The sequence below is a fragment of the Musca domestica genome, unplaced genomic scaffold (genome assembly GCF_030504385.1).
Source record: "Musca domestica strain aabys unplaced genomic scaffold, Musca_domestica.polishedcontigs.V.1.1 1, whole genome shotgun sequence".
NCBI classification, from domain to species: Eukaryota; Metazoa; Arthropoda; class Insecta; order Diptera; family Muscidae; genus Musca; species Musca domestica.
Window position 1 is genome coordinate 46,597,746 of NW_026712114.1, and position 14,641 is coordinate 46,612,386.

The window sequence follows — 14,641 nt, forward strand, 5'->3', positions numbered from 1 at the left end:
CAAAAAATCACGAAAATTTCAAGATTTGATAGAATTCGGATTGTAGATAAAATCCCAATAAGAGTTTCGGGTTATCAGGTTTAACTTCGTTTAGGGAGCTTTATCAAGTCTTCGTTAGAATGTTCCTTCATAAAATATAAGGCTTGCCATTATAATTCCATTTAGCCTCATTAAAAACCACACAACTTCTTATTAATTAAAATCCTTAATATTCCATTCTTCGATCCACTGTACCATTCCTAAAAGAAATGCTTTGTCTTGCTTAACTGCTGAACATTTACATATATAGAAAAGACATTTTACTTAATTTATTTAGCGGATAGACACAAAGGCATAGCGAATGAATACGGGGTGCAAATTGCAACAAACGACATAGTCGGCTCTTTGGCAAGAAGAAAAATGGCAAGGAAAAGCATGAAGGGGAATATAAATTAACATAAATAAATTTACACTTTGAAAGAGGCTTTTGCCTTCACACATACAGCCATAGAGAAAATGAGCCTCTTGGAAAACACTCATCACAAAATATACACAGGGACGAAAACAAAAAACAAAAATTGTTCTCTCTCTCTCCACTTTTTTCTCATATGACCCCAGAGACAACAAATTACCGGGCAATGGGAAATCTGGGACAAAGGCAAAAGGCAAGGCAGCAAGAAAGCTTTCTCCTCTAGCGAAAATGAAAACAAAACAAAAGGCAGTCCAGCCAGTCACGCTATTTGAGGTTAAATACTTGTTGTTGTTGCTGTTTTGTTTTCCTCCTCCTGACCAGAATCAGACCACCCATTCAGATTCTTTGGGTAGGTCCACAACATGGCCACAACAGACTGGCCCCATTTGACCGTCTGTATTTACTTGACAATGGACTCAACGCTTCCGAATGGTATAGATCCGCCTGTCCCTCTGTGTGTGTGGTGGCGTTGATAGTGGTCCCATATTCAATTTAATTCAATTGCAAAGCTTTGTAAATGCCCCTTAATGATATTATTTTTTCATACATTGTGTTGTCGTTGTGCCGTTGTCCTGGCTGTCCTGCAAAGTCCATCCATAGAAATACCAAAACATGAAAACGACACACGACGGACAACAACGAACAGAACAATCGAGGGACAAACATGGAGTGCTGTGATTAGAATTGAAATTGGCCAAGTTTGTAATAAAAATAAATTACAACGTTTTTGCATTTATAGACAATAACAACAACAGCAGCAACCATAATGACGCCCAACAAAAACAATAAGAACAGTAATAACAGCCAACAGCAGCAGCAGCAAAAGTTTGGTATGGCAAATTTCTATTGTTTCTGTTATTGTCATATCGACGAGCATTTAAAACAAAAAGGCAACTAAAAACAGAAAAAAGAAATGTTAATAATGGGGACACACACAAAGTACTCTGAGTGGACCAACCATTAAGCAAACCATGCTTCATTTTTTCTCTCAATGTTTTTGACAGGCAAAATGAACGGATTCAAATGATAGCAGTGACAGTTTTTTGACGGGACACATAAAATTACTGTTTTTTTGTTTTTCATTTTCAATTAAAATCATCGAAGCCTTTGTCAAAAATGACAAATGTGTCTGAAAGGATTTTATCTGTCTCCGTAGTTCTCGTTTGGAAAATGGATTTTTTTGGGGTAATTGAAGACAATTAGTTCGAATAAATGAAGATGAGGAGTGAGTGGAGGAGTGAAGGAGTGAACCTTAAGTGAAGGAATTGATATAACTGGAAACTGAAATTTGTCAATATATGTTAGGTTCAGGGTAGAGTCTTTTTCAAGTGATGATAAACGGACATAGAATGAAAATTGTTGGAGACATATCAGATCTCCGGAAAGTTGGAACATGATTTCCCAACATATTTAAAAAAATAAGTTTGCACCTAAAATCCATGGTTTTAATTCGATTCGCATACCGTCCTATCAAATGGATGTTTAATTCTGGAAATCTTGTCTCAGATTAAAATGTTGATAAAACAATTATTTTGGGAATCACCAACACACTGTTGTTCAGAATTGTTGTTTATAACTCAAATTAATTTCGTAAAAACGGGACCAAAAATTGTTTGCAGAGATAAAAATAACCAAAAACAGCAAAGTACAGACTTTTCCACCTGAATATGATTCCTTAACAACCTCAAAAATACTCTATGAAATTTATACCGAAACGAGCTTAAGGTTATAGTATGGTCATTACAGGGTGATATAAAGAAACTGCAACAAAGTCAAACGACATAATTTTTTTTTTTAAATTTTATTGAATGAAAGCAAAAATAGCATCACATTTTAGAATAAGTTTGGATTTGTTAAAATTGATCAACTTTGGCACGAATTGTGGCCTTCAAACGGCCAATGGAACCGTCACACGCTGCCCGAATGCCCCGAATCCAAAGGATTGGTATCCGGAGCTCTTTTGAATCTATTTTCTTTCTGTTGCGGTGTAAGTTCTAGAACTTTTTGGAATTTCAATGGAGCTCGGGGTAATCCTTTTTTAATATTTGGCGAATGGAATATTGCGATATGTTCAGCTCACGAGCCATTTTTCGGCCACTGCGGGTTTCGTCAAGTCGCTTCTTTACTTATCGAACCATTTCTGCTGATGTTGTGATTTTATTTCGTTTGTTGACGTCGGGCTACGCTACCACGGTAACGAGTGATGGTACTAGACGCGAAAGAGTTGTTCGCATTTATATTTAAATTTCGAACTGTTTGGTTTAGGATGAACGAATGGAGCTATAATTTTTTGGTATAGCAAACCATGTTGGTGGTAGATTTGAGATTTAAATTTTTGTTGTAGGGTCGTTGTTTATGAATAGACTTGAGATATGGGGGAGATAAATTGTACAAAATTTGGTCTTATTAAACAAACTAAAAATGTATTTCAAGTTTGGAAATAAATCAATAGTCATTTTTTGTAAGAAGAAATCTTCTGTTTTTCCTATTTACATTTCACAATTTGTTGATTTCTTTCATTAGTAATGATTCACAATGTAACAATAAATTAAAAACTAATTTGATTTTAGAAAATCCCTTAGCTATTTTTAAAGAATCCATGTTGATATAACATATTTTCAAACTCTTCTTTCAAAATTTCAAACTAAAATAGAAAACCAACTTACAAATATATGTTGAGATTTGGCAACAGTTTAACCACAATTCTCATTGGATAAGAATAAAACTCCCATAATAACATACATATATGTACATACATTTATTATTGAATACAAAATATCTTTTAAATCACTTATCACAATGCACAAATTGATCCCAATTGAATTGTGGTCATAACGTTTTCCTGTTCAGACATGTCTGTGTATAGTTTTAGAAAACAACAAATATGATAACAAAAAAATGCTTATTATTGAAAGCATACGTTTCAAGAGGTATTTTCTTTTCAGAATTGTATGTTTGTAGTTTTCTACTGTTGTACAAGGTAGGGCTATGACTGTGGGACATACAATAATTAAAACTTTAGGCTAAAATTCATTTTCTGTAATCTATTCAAGGTATTCATATACATACATATGTTTTTATATAACGACTAGTAGCGATCGAATTTTTCATAGATTTCACAAATTTCCTTTGATGCATATCGGATACTTTCGCAGTCACAATATTAGAAATGCATTTTCGAACAGTTCCATCTCTGCCTTTTGAGCCACTGTATCTACAGCTTCCATTTAATATACCTATATGGTTTTATTGTTTTCGTGTATTCTGATAATAACAATACCAACACAATACAACAATTCAAAAATTACCATTAAAATGTGAATATTTAAAAGCGCCATTTTATTTGTTGTTTTTGTTGTGACCGCGTCTGTAATAGTTGTTTTTGCTAGCAATTTTTTCACCCCCGCCGAAACTTGTAAACTTTGGTGTTGAAATGTTTCTGTTAAATGTCCTCAATGTTATGGCAGTCTCTGAACCAGCAGCAACCCCGATGTTGTTGTGATGTGTGTGTGTGTGTGTGGGTTAGTGTTTTGTTGTTTTGTGCCCTCTGTTGACAATTTATTTTAATATCACCTCTAAATGTACACGCTCTCCCATACACAAACGCACATACACATTGGTATAAACACTTGCCCACATTAAATACAGACTGTGGCTTTCAAACTGCAAATATGATTAGAAATTGGGGTGTGATGGTAAAAAATCAGGGACATTTCAGAAAAGTATTTGTATCAGCCCTAATTCTGTAGCGAATATGAGAAACGCTGGCGCCGTATTCTCATAATACCCCTCGAAGCTCAACTTTTTGATCCGGTACGTCTCTCCAAAAATCTGAATCAAAAAGTTGAGTTGGGTATTATGGGAGTTAGGCCAGCGTTTCTCATATTAGCTACAGAATTAATGCTGATACAAATACTTTTACATTCAAGCTTGGCCATATATTTAAAATAAATTCTCGTATCCACCTAAACCACTTAAATGGTAGTTCCGATATTCGGTATTTTGATAACTTTAGCCACATTTTTAATGAGATTGTTTAAAAATTGCCCAACTTTATGGTATTTTGAAACTACCACCAATTTTATCGGAATTTGAATTTTAAAATGGAACTCGATTCAATTTTGAACCCAGATACATTTATAAAATAAAATTTCGAAAATCTTGAACTTTGTGCAGGTCCGAGCATGATCGGGGTCTAGTAAAACATTATTCGGATCGACCCTTGGGAGTTATCCTTCATACTAACTAGAAGGGTAGACAGATGAAAGCCGTGTCATGAAACGTGTTTCGTTCACGGGGTCCTTGTGTCTAGAAAATTTTATGACATTTAAAGTTGATCTAAAGGTGTCAGTCCGTCCGTCTGTCTGGGGCGCACGATAACTTTCCAAGGGAGTGTTCGACTTAGTCCAAACTTGGTACATCGTAATAATTTTACCAAACTTAGAATGAGTTCGGTGATGGGTAGTATCTGCCCACTCCTTCTAGTACCTCCCTCATAAAAAATTTTTCAAATTTTTCAGAGAAAATAATTTATATATCGAACTAGAAAGGATAATCCAATATTGTGCAAATCAGTGCTGGGTTGGTACTACGATGGACAATACTCCACTCCATCAATTACATCCCCCACAAAGAGTCAACATTTTGAATAATTATAACTCACAAAATGAGGAATAAGTCTTCGACAAGCTCTAATCGTCGTGAAACGCAATATTTCTATTAACCGTATGGAATATGTCGGTACATTCTGTCCACAAAAATGCAATATATTCTAAAAAACTCATAGGGAGGAAATATATATATAGACTACATATATTTCAAACCGGGCATGTCGTAATATTTGAATCCGAGTTAGGTCGGATGCAAAGTGGACAATATAGGTCAACTGCTTCCGAATCACCTTCAGAAAGGGTCAAAATTTTGAATAATCATAATACATGTCAAAATATATTTAAAGTAACTTATATTTTACCAGAGCTTATATTTTTTAAATGTACAACTAAATTTTTGTGTCAGTTAATAATTCTTTGACACCAGTCATCCTAATATCCTTAAATATTCAAAATATTGAACAATTTACTTTTACCATGTCTACGACTACAAAATCTAATTTTACATTGTGGCCGGGCACAATTTAACGCCATTATATATGTTTTTGGTTAACTTACCCCTTGTGAATGACACACAGGGTTCAATTTTGTGTTTGTATTGAATTTTTTTTTATTGGTTTCTGTGGACAAATATTACTGAATTATTTATGCACTGCCAACATGGCAGACAAACCCATAGACACCCAACGTTCACACGAATTTTTAACTACCGTCCTTCAGTCTGACTGGCAGTCAGGCAGGCGCTCATGACCAACAATGAATGTTATTCATGCACTCTATTGTTTCAGTGTCAAGTGCCAACAAAAATTGTAAATTTTATTTTATTATTATTATTTTTGTTTTGTTTAACTTTCTCCTGCGCCGCCAACGCCATCGTCCTCCCAGCAGTTCAATAAACCGCCTGGGCCATTCACATCAGTGTTTGTTTCATAGTTTAGAACATCATTGTTGCTTTGGTTTTTCATCGGCTAACAATTTATTCTAATTAAACATAAAATTCCATTTTCCTGTTGTGTTCCATTACAATTACTGTGCGGTCAACACCAGGACCTTTTGTTTCGGTGTTGGGTTCATTGGAGGCTGTAGTTCTAAGCGTTGCGGTACAATGTGTGTGTGTATGATGGGTGTGGTGTCCGGAGAGAAAGAGAGAGAAGAGTTTGTGATACTATAGAGTTTCGTTGATTTGGCTATTTTAAGGATTAGTCAGAAAATTCATTAAAATTAAGTGGTATTTTGAATGCTGTCGCCGCCGGCTATGACAATGTTTTTCTCTACTATTTGGCATTGACAGGCGTTAGGTATTAGTGGCATTTAGAGGACTCCATTGTATAAATTTTCTATTCGATACGGAAGGGAAGGCATTCATTAATGTTCTCATTTTTAAATGAACTACTCCGTTCATCGAATATTTCAATAGCAGTTCCATGCTAATGGAATTTAGCGGGGAAATTTTGCAGGACGTTCGGTGTTGTATTAAATTCATGAAAATGAAGTTTGATATTTTGTTTAGATTTTTGGATTATCACGGATTTTATAATAATTGGGGACAAAAAAAAATTAAAAGGAAAAATGCAATATACAGAAAAAGAAATTAGTCCTGAGGGGTTTGTTTATAGGTCAGGTTCATGAATTAAAATGAGTATGACCAAGTTTTTAGAAAAATCATTACACAAATCATTTGTTTGACCCGAGGTCGAACCTTAATAAAACTGGAGATGATCGGTCAAAAGTTAAATATATCTCCCATATATATCTTCTTACGATTTGCTTTTTATTGTGCACCAAACGTGGAATATCAGTCGAAATAGTATTGATTTTTGCACATACGACCAAATTAGGCCTGAAAATAAGTATGCCATATTTTATCGAAATGGGTTCAGACATAGCTATAGCTCCCATATATATTGTTCATCCAATTCCCCATATATATCTTCGTACGATTTGCCGTGTAAAATGTGTAAAATTGATCCAAATGGGTTGGAATTGACACTTACGACCAAATTGGGTTTAATAACAATTGTGACAAATTTGATGAAAATCGGTTCAGATACCATGTTCATCCGATTTGTTACTTTTGTCCTCCACAGCCATAATATGCACTCTGTAACAACGATATTCTAGGACATATGTCAAATAAAACTCAGAAATAAAGAAAAAAAAATTATCGAGATCGGATCAGATTTGGATATAGTTCCCATATATATCTTTATCCGATTTCAAGTTAATCGTGCACCAAATGGGTAATACAGGCCCGAATTGAAAAGGCAGAAATGCCTTGGAGAATTTAGTAGAAATTGATTCATAACTATAATCGTAGTTGGTCTCACAAAATTTCCCATGAAAATTTTTATTTGTTATTTAAAGCTCTTCTAAATATGCAAAGTGGTGTAGGGTATCATAAAGTCGACCCGCCCGACTTTTTTCGACGAATTGTTCCATATAAAGGCAGTGAGTACATATTGATACTTCGATCCCGATCTTTTATAAAAATCCCAACAAAATATCTCGTACTTCCTGATGTAAAACTCTAATATTTTGCCATATTCATGTTTCTTTTTTTTTTTTTTTTTTTTGCAAATTTGCTCATAAAGCTTCTTCTAGAGAACGTCAAAGATATTATCTTAAATTTATATGATATTTATATGAAACTTTTCCCATGTATTTTAAAACCATCAAATTGTGCTTCAGTTTTAGTATCAACCCTTTTTTCTACGTTTCATTTCATTGTGTTGTTGATGTTGGTGGCACTGTTACCACATGGCTCAGCTGTGTTTCATTCTTTTACGATCCATCCGAAAACTAAGCAACATTGTTTAAGTAATCAAAAATATCATGTTAAGAAAAATGCCAAGATTTCAACAAGAGGCAACAGAGGAAAAGTGGAAAATGAAAAGTTCGCCAACAAATGACAGAACATAGTTGGAAAATACAAGAAGTACAACATTGTAACTCACCTGAGTATCATTTACATTTTTGCATTGGAATAGTGCCTATACGGCGAAGTCTACCTACAAAGCTGATTGGCTTCCCCCACCTGCCCCGCTTGCTGGCAGGATTTCAGAACATACAAGCTGTGGAGGCCCATACATCTCTATGCATATAACTTCATTTTTTTCTCTCCTCTGTGTAAATACATACAAGCTAACTTAAGTCAATCGTAAAGTTTATATTGTTAGTTAGTTAATGTTGTTGTAGCGTTAGTGGTAGTAACAATACCCAGAGTCCATAAAGTAAACATTGGCCCAATTACAATTCACAGTATACCACCACAAACAGACACACTTTCATGGCAGTTGACTATATAGCGGCGGCGGCGGCTACTCCATCGTTTTCGCTTACCGACTGCTATTAACTTAAACAAACTCTTTGCCAAAAAAAAAAGAAAATATAGCAAAAAGGAAAAAACAACATTAAATACGCTCGCTGATTTTACTGTATATATACACGGGCCCATAAAAACTAAAAGGCAAAACGACCACTAAAAAGCGAAATGTAACGAAACATTACTTTAACCACTTGTATTCAAATCCCAATGGATCATTTGATTTGCAAAGTTGCGGATTTGTTTAATATTGAAACTAATCCTTGGTAATAAGTTGTTGTTGCTTTTTTATAAGAGTCGACTTTTGGGGGTCCAGAGCTATAAAAATTAGCTCCAACCGCATGAGTGTAGTTTATTGTCTAAACAAAAAAAAAAAACTTACATTTGTGGGTTGGTATGTAGCATTGCATGTTATAATGACTTAATTTGTTTTGCAAAGCAACAAGGTGGGTAGCCATTTTAAGCAATTTTTTATTGCAATGTGTAAAACCAAATTGTCAACATTATGTTTGTGGTATTGAGAGGTGGTTATTGAGTTCGGATTACATTTATTAAAAAAGTAGAGTTCTAAATATAGACGATATTCATAACGTATATAGAAGGCCTTTTAATTATAGAAGGCATCCATCAGACCTTCTGATTAAAAAAGAACTGTACAAATGTCGTAATAGCACAGCATCTGCCTTCTTCTTCCCATAGACGATCTGCAGAAATCAGCGGTGCGAACTTCTTATATCCTTCACCAATATATATCTCCATAATATGGACCCAACAAAAATACTCATTACACATCGTTTTACCTATTCATTATTTTAATATTGATTTGATGCACAAAATAAATGTCGTCGTATATAACCAATTTATCGAATTTTAGTGACCATGTAGCTAGATTTGTAATGGGTATTTCTCCTGGCGAATAATAAATTTCTTCAAAATGTCAAGTTTCTTTAGAAGACTTCATAATAGAAAATACTGGGGATATATAGAACCACTTTTGCGGAAAGAGTATGTATCCAAAGATATGCTTATGATTGCAATTGAATACCAAAAATATGAAACTCCTAAATGCCAAGTTTCAGTTCATATGGTTTAATTGGGGCAATACCTTTAAAATATCAAAAAATCGAGCAATTTGACATTAAAATTGGGCCTAAAGGTACCATTATAAGGGGCTGTACCAAATACTGGATTAAATAGGAGTTTTAGGGAGGAGAATTTGAGCTTTATGAGAACCTGATTACATTTGAAAATTATTACTCAAACCGACTGAAGCTGAAATCACGAAACTTCAAGGTTGGTGTGTAGGGGTGAGGCAAGTTACAAAAACCAAGTACCAAATATTGAGACCATTGTATTGGTCAAACGGATGGAGGTAGAATTCTGAAATTTGGTATGAGGGTCGATGATGATGTTTAGGATTGATGTAACTATTTTCTTTTTCTTTGGAAAATCTATTAATGCCCTACAAAGTACTAAAAAGCACTAAGTTTTTACATTTTGATATTATGTCAGACGATAGAGCTAAAATCTTAACATTTGGTATAAAAAATTAGTGCGGGGAAATAGGGTTGATATAATGAGGTATTTTTAGAAGTGTATTCTCAGCGCAAGAACTGTGCCAAATGGTATTAAATTTCATAAAAAATTGGGTTTAGGTAAACGGATGGAGCTGGAATTTGAAAATGTTGCAGGTGGATTGTGATTTGAAGAAGTTTGGAGATAAGTTCTTAATTTATCTACGGTTAGGATAGTTTTAAAATTCTCGAATATTTCGAGATTTTGCACAATTTAAAATTTATCGATCGCATAATAACAATGTTACTTCATATTGCAACTCCTTTTACTTTTCGTACCTTTACTCTCGGATGTATAACTTTATTATCTTTGGATGGTATTCTACCCATACAAAAATGAATTAAAAAACGATTTCAGGGGTATCAAATTAGCCAAGAATTAACTTTTCCATGCAAAATTAAAACCAAATGTAACAAAAATAGGCTCCTCGTATAGAAGGCTCCTCTGTTTATAGTGGTTCTCAAAGGAGCTCTCAGTTTTACGAAGAAGAGCTGGAGAACATGTTTTTGATGTCCTTAAAAGTATCTATGGCAAATCTTTGTAACTTATTCTGATGACGACCACCATGAGATCATCTGCATCACAGACCATATATTTAGAAACATTTTAAGGTCATCTTTCTTTTTTTGAAGACTTTAAATAGCTTAGTGTTCAAGACCATTAGAAGGATTTCTATCTTTAAGACTTTAGAAACTCTTATAATTATAAATGTATCTTTGACGGTATTAATGTAGAAGGCCATTTGAGGGCCCTTAAACGATCATCTGTTCTATTAACATATATTTCTCTAAATATATAGATGGCGATGTGTAAATCTTTCAGCTAAAGAAGACATTAATTAGTTTTTCACTCTTTAAGAAAGATTCGACCGACATAAGAGGGTATTTCACTCTATAGAGGACTTTCAGTAGGTTTTTTTATATATAGAAGGACTTTAAAACATCTACTTTCATGAGAAGACATTTTATAAATTGAAAAAGGTACATAGATTCTAAAATTTTCTTTCTCAACACCTGTATGATTTCCTACAACTGCCGCAAAGCACTGTCACGCCATTCAATTATAGTCAGCTGATTCTGCCACTTTCCGTTTATTTCACAATGATATTTTATGGCATTGTAAAAAACCTATAAGACTAGTTACATTGGCAAACATTGGCAAAATATCCCAGAGTGTTATGCTTCACTAGTTGGTGCTCAAAAATGAAGCAGAATGAAAAAGGGAGTGAAGTTAAGAACTATTTTGTTTTATGCTTTTTTGCTTAATTCCAATAAAAAGGCCAGCAAAAAATGGTAAACACTTTAAAAAAAGTTACACCATAAAAAACCTATAAACCAATCGAAAATTTAATTGGGTAAGGAATACCACAAGGGTAAAACAAATCTCATTTTTTGTTTGGCATTTGTCGTTTTTTTTTTTTCTCTTCCATCCATCCATTCATTCATTTGGGTAGATATCAATGACATTAGATTGTCGTTGCGGTATATTACACACTATTTACAAAACACACTCCCAGACATATTGGGATCCCTTTTTCTTTGTTTCGGTCAGCTTGACCATAAATATCCCATAAAACTTGAGCACATGTTTATATATTGTATGAAACCAACATTTCTCCTTCATTGTTGGCGTTGTGAATTTGAATTTGACGAGCAACAACAACAATAGAAAAAGATGAAATCGAGAAAATCTACCTAATAAAAAAATCTTCATTTTCCGTTTCTTTATTCTCTCATTGAACAAAGAAGCACAGAGAACATTTACAAGAGGGATAGATAGATAGTATGAAACATTTCGAAAGTGCTAAACAATTGACATGATAGACAGCAATCAAGATTTCATTGGTTGGGTCATAAAACGTAACTAGCCCTTCATCTAACACTTGCCCGATAAGGATGAAGATGAATTGCCTTTAAATAATTTGATATTCTATTCTCTTCCACAAAGACGAAAAGCAAAGTTTGTGACAGACAAGGAAGAAAATCGCTAAATCTCAAGTATAATAGCTAAGGGTGTTAAGGGGGATTAGTTTAATGGAATTTTCTTTGGAATTAGAAGGAAGACAGTTTTATTAGGTGTCATTTATCTCATAAATTAACTGAGTAGTTGGGTAGGGGGAAAGAGTGGAATGGGGTCAATTATATTTGTTTGAATAATTTTTGGACAAGTAACTAAGGAATTTGTATCACAAAACTTAACTTTGGAGTAAAATTCTAGAAAGTGAATTCCCTGTAAAAAGGGCAAATCTATAGATTTAAAAACATCTGCAAGAGGAGGACTTCAGCGTAAAATTCTAAGTCGATTTAGCGATGTCCGTCTTTCGAACGAATTGAGATATAAGGCTAAAATTTTGCACACATGTTTATTTTTCCAGTATTCAGGTTAAGTTCGTAAATGGGCCATGTAGGTATTTGGTATTTGAAGTTCGAAATGGCTGTGCAGATACACATCTTGGTATAGCCCCCATCAGTGTGACCGCTGGAATATAATAGCATAATTATAATATTTAAATGCGAAACTTGAAAAAAAATCTGTTTATAATGTAGCTATAATAAATAATAATAAATAAATAATAAATAAAAATAAATAAATATAAAACATGGACCTGCACAGACAATTTTCCGGCATAGGCTGTAGTATCCATTACGAAGTTCAAATACAGAATTTGAAATAGTTTCCGTAAATAATGTCGCCAAAATCATCAAAATACCGAATATCGGGGTACCATTATATAGGGGCTATAAGAAGACGTGAACCTACACAGACAACCTCCTGTCATATGCTTTAATATTTATTACGAACTTCAAATACCAAGTTTGAAACAATTCCGATAAAAAATGTCGCTAAAATCATCCAAATGCCAAATATCGGGGGTCCTGTTATATGGGGGCTATACGAAGACGTAGACCTGCACTTACTTTAACTTACTTCATTTCGTTCGAAAACTAGAGTGATTTCCACAGACGGACGGACATTGATAAATCGACGTAGAATTTTATGCTGAGCTAGAATATATATACTTTGTAAGGTCTAAAATGTATATTTCGAGGTGTTACAAACGGAATGACAAACTTAATATACCCTTCCTACTATGGTAGAGGGTATAAAAAAGGTGACACAATGTATAAAAAAGTGGCACACAAATTCAAAAAAGTGGCTCATTTATGATATATATATCAAAGCCCAAAAAAGTGGCAAAATTGATACTTTAGTGGCACAACGGTCACGCTGGCCCCCATATAACGGGACGTCCCTATATTCGGTATTTTGATTATTTTAGCGACATTATTAACCGGATTTTTTTTTCAAATTTGGTATTTGATGTTCGTAATGGGAACTACAGTATGTGGCAGAAAATTGTCTATGCAGGTCCACGTCTTCGTATAGACCCCATATATCAGTACCTCCCTATATTCGGTATTTTGATGATTTTAGGTACAATACTTACCGAAATTGTGTGAGATGTCGTATTTGAAGTTGGTAATGGAAGCTACAACCTGTGACAGAAAATTGTCTGTGCTGATCCAGGTCTTCGCATAGCTCCGATATAACGGTACCTCCCTATATACGATATTTTGATGATTTTAACTACATTATTGACCGTTAATTTCAAGATTCGAATTTGAATATGGCTTATGACAAACAATGCCTATGTAGGTCCACATCGAATTCACCCTAATATAAATACTATCTTCGGTATTTTTTAAATTGTAACAGAAATTTTTAAACCCTCCACCTTGGAAAGGAGGGTATGTTAACTTTGTCATTCCGTTTGTAACATCCTCAAATATTCGTCGTAGATCCCATAAAGTATATATATATTCATAATCAGCATAAAATTCTAAGTCGATTTAACGATGTCCGTCCGTCTGTCTGTCTGTTGAAATCACGATACTGCCCACATTATTTGACGTAGAGCGCCAAAATTTAGCAGAGCAATTGGTATTGTGTTGGTATTGAAAATGAGATATATCGGTCCACGTTCTGTTATAGTCCCCATATAACGGTACCTCCCGATATTCGGTATTTTGATGATTTATGCTACATTTTTTCACGGATTTGTCTAAAAATTGGTATTTGTAGGTCATATCGGGTCCTTGTACGTGTGGCAAAAGATTACATGTATAGGTCCACGTTTTGGTATAGCCCCCATATAAAGGTACCCCCCGATATTCGGTATTTTAATTATTGTTGCCACATTTTTGCACGGATTTGTCTAAAAATTGGTATTTGTTGGTCATAATGGTTTCCAGCTCCGGTGGCGAAACATTGCATGTATGGGTCCATGATTTGGTATAGCCCCCATATAACGGTACCCTCCGATATTCGGTATTTTGATGGTTTTTGCCACATTTTTTCTAATGTTTCCTTTACCCTATGGTGGAGGGTATTAAAAATTTGGCGCGGACGAACTTAATGTTCTTTTACTTGTTAAGGATTTTATTTTTTGAAAAGTTGCAAATTCGTTTAAAATGGTTCGGCCCGGCCGAACTGCATTTTAACTTGTTTGAACCTGAAAAAGGGATAATATAAAAAAACTCCTTTTATTTTCAATATTCTATACATTTTTGATGTTGTAATTCTTTCCTTAACTCCACTTAGCGGAGCAACATAAATTTATTATAATAGGTTGACTATATCTGGCAATTAACATAATTAAAAAAATTAACGAAAACAACAACA

General features: G+C 34.2%; 1 protein-coding gene across 1 annotated transcript in view; it reads left to right on the plus strand.

Annotated features, from left to right (window-relative positions):
* Positions 1 to 14,641, plus strand: part of LOC101898483 (uncharacterized) — a 362,514-nt gene that overhangs the window by 280,540 nt on the left and 67,333 nt on the right. The gene's annotated exons all lie outside the window — the stretch shown is intronic.